The sequence below is a fragment of the Propithecus coquereli genome, unplaced genomic scaffold, assembly GCF_000956105.1.
Source record: "Propithecus coquereli isolate 6110/MARCELLA unplaced genomic scaffold, Pcoq_1.0 Scaffold153, whole genome shotgun sequence".
NCBI lineage: Eukaryota > Metazoa > Chordata > Mammalia > Primates > Indriidae > Propithecus > Propithecus coquereli.
Genome location: NW_012139747.1, coordinates 2,373,072 through 2,376,442, shown reverse-complemented (window position 1 = coordinate 2,376,442; position 3,371 = coordinate 2,373,072). Strand labels below are relative to the sequence as shown.

General features: G+C 35.9%; 1 protein-coding gene across 1 annotated transcript in view; it reads left to right on the top strand.

Moving 5' to 3' along the window:
- Positions 1-3,371, top strand: part of TASP1 (taspase, threonine aspartase, 1) — a 370,289-nt gene that overhangs the window by 21,455 nt on the left and 345,463 nt on the right. The window lies entirely within an intron of this gene.

The window sequence follows — 3,371 nt, the reverse complement described above, 5'->3', positions numbered from 1 at the left end:
ATATATATATATACTGTTTAAGAAACAAAAAAAGTCCAACTTTTTAGAAGTGTCTAAAGTGGAAGGGGAAGTTTCCTCACTAACTTAACAGTTAGATGCGTACCATGTAGGTATGTACTGTGGCATGTACCTTGTTCCAACGTGATGTTAGGTTTTCCCAAGTTTACTGTGGTCATTGAGGAATGTAGTGGGGAAGCTCTCAAGTTTGCTGTAATTTTTTGTACTCCAGAGTGAAGGTCTCTCAGTTCTCTTAATCTGGATCCTTGAGGAGTTTGTACAGGAGATATTGAGGCCTTCAGAAGACTTACTTGCTGGTCAAACTTTGAGAAGATAGATTTATGTCAGCCAGTTGAGAGGATTACTGTCAACAAATATTTTTCTGGTTGAGTAGACTACTAAAGGAATCAAGTAAGACATGAAGATAAAACAGTGATGAGTTTGAGGAAGGAGGTGATAGTTGATATTTGCAAGTTGACTGGATTGTGTCCCTTGTGTTTAGGCTCTCATTCCAGGGCACCTACCCTGTCATGCCTTTCCCTGTGAAAATTGCCCAGGAGTTTACCAAAAGCCCTAGCCATGTTTTCTGTACAGTCTCTTGCTTAATTGTGGAGCTGAGCTTTTGATCATGCTTTGTAGATTTTAATCTCTCTTGATAATGCCTTCAGCTTGATCCTAATGTAGTCAAGGAAGGTGAACATATATGTTGGGTACCCATATCTATTGTAGTTTGGTCCCCTGAGGCACCTGACATGGGGCTGTGTAATGTTCTCCCATTGTGACTGATACATCTTATACCAGCTCTACCAGTCAGTCATGTGTCCCTGGGTATGTCACAGCCTGACTCAGTTCCCCATTTATAATATGAGGATAATAATTCCTATTTCTTAGACTTGTGAATATTAACTGAGTAAATATTGATATATGACAATCACTTAGAACAATGTATGGCACATAGTAAGAACCCCACAACCGTTAGCAATTATTACTGTTATGAGGTGCCTTGGAAATAATATATATGAGATGAATATTTATGGTAAATATTAATGACAAGAGTTACAGTGTCAAAGACAGGTTAATTATATATTATGGATAAAGGGAGAAAAATGACACAAGAAAGAAGACTATATACTTACCACCAAATCTTGCCTTTACTCACAACACACACGAAGAGGGCCTTATTTTACTTAATTCAGTAGTCGTTGAAAATTACTCTCCTTTATGCAGAAGGTGATATCCCGAGATTATTGGTGCATGGAATCAATGTGGGTCTGGGGACAGAAGGATAATGAATAGCTGGGGAATATACTAAAATGGCAACTATGAATACAAAGTTGAATAAAATTTTTTCTTTTCATCTTAGAATAACTTTAATTTTCTTAGGTCATATTTATATTGTGTTGAATATTTCATTCCACTTTTCCCCAGTGTTGAATCCTACTTTTAAAGAATTTACTGATTTATATTTAAAAATGACTAAAAATACATTTTGAAATAATGAGTTACTCATGAGTAAGTGAGGTTTATAGTTTTGAATGATAGCCTGTGTTTTTTGAGAGTGTGGATATGAATTAAAAAATACTGCTTCTATTTTAGTTTTTATTTTATTATTTCTTTTAGAAACAGTGTTTTGCTCTGTCTTGCAGTCTAGCATGCAGTGGTGTTATTATAGCTCACTGCAGCCTTGAACTCCAGGTCTCAAGTGATCATCCTGCCTCAGCCTCTTGAGTAGCTGGGACTACAGGTGTGCACCACTGTGCTGGGCTAATTTTTAAATTTTTTGTAGAGGTGAGGGTCTTGCTATGTTGCCTGGGCTGGTCTTGACCTTATGGCTTCAAGTGATCCTCCTGCCTTGGCCTCCTGGGATTATGGGCCTGAACTACCATGCCTGGCCTATTATTTTTGATCGGACTAAGTCATATGGATAATGGTAGCATAGGATACTGCCCCAAGTGACTTTAGTGTACTCCATACTCTCCAACCTTTAATTATTAAATTTGGGGAAGAATTTCAATTACTTATCTTTAAAAATTCATTTTTATATCCAATCTTTGATCGAAATATGTGTTAGTAATTTAAAGGCTAAGGCTACACTAACTGGAAGAATTTTTCTGAATCTTAAGAATTTTGTTGGAAATTATGCTTATACTGCCCCCTACAGTTTCTGTCACTTGCATAATCATGATTCATCACCTTAAGACAGAACAGATTTTCAAATGAAGAGTTCAGTTGAAGAAGTATTTTATTAATGATAGTTTGGGTTGATGGAAAGATAGGAGAAAATTGGATTCTAATATTTTCTATACTTAATAAAATATAAATAACAATATTGAGTCTTTTCCGTCTACTGAAAGTGCTGAGAAAAATTACTGAGAGCTTGATTTATACTGTGTTATGTTTGAGAGTAACCACTTATCTTTAATTTTGGTCAATCTGTTCAGTTGAGTTAAATCTTGTCCTAATTATTGAATAAGTATGGACAGTCATCATATCTTTCCCTTTTGACTTTGGGGTATACTTTTTGATTAAGAAAACTATGTTTTTTAAAGTTGCCTGTTATGTTATTACTTAGGCAGATGCTAAAATGAGTGTGAATTTCTTGAATACTAACTGTGGATTGAAATGACTGAAATGGTTTAAGTCTTTATTGGCTCTAAGGAGCATCTGGTTTTGTATTCAAAAAAAATGTGATAATTTGTACTTTCCAAAATAGTGAAAAGTACACTGATCTCAACTCAATGCAGTGGAATGGGAAGAGGCAAGGTGAAGAAAAGCAAGTTTTCATCTGTCTATCTGTCACACACACACTAAAAGGACTTATGCAGGCCACCTAGACATATCATTTTTGGATTTTTCTTAGAAACCAGTGATCTTGTGTGGTTTCATTTTTCTTGTCCAACACTACAGACAAGTGGAGTTGTCCTAGGACTACCACTTCTGGACACCAGAGGGGGTGTTTTCTTCATTTAAATAAAGGGGGTCGGGTGCAAAAGTTCCTTCCTGTTAAACTGACCAGCTTCTCCCTTTAGGGTTTTGGGAGGGAAGGTGGCCGCTCCTGTATGAAAGGTGTTCTGCAGTGTGGAAATGAAAACGATATGACTCCAAAGAGCATTTTGTTTATCTTCAAAATGTGGGGAAAGAAATGGAAAGGTCAGTTTATAGATCATATTTTAATGATTTCTCATTAAATTGCTTTGGCCCCATTGTTTCCTACAACTTTTTTGAAATTATCCTTGTAACTGATGAGAAAGTGAATTATATTCATATGGTAGTACAAGTCTGGTTTTACTCATAGCAGAGTAGATTAATATTGTGAAACAATTTGGTCTTTATATCTGGGACTATACATTTGAAAGACAGTTGCTTTCCTGGCT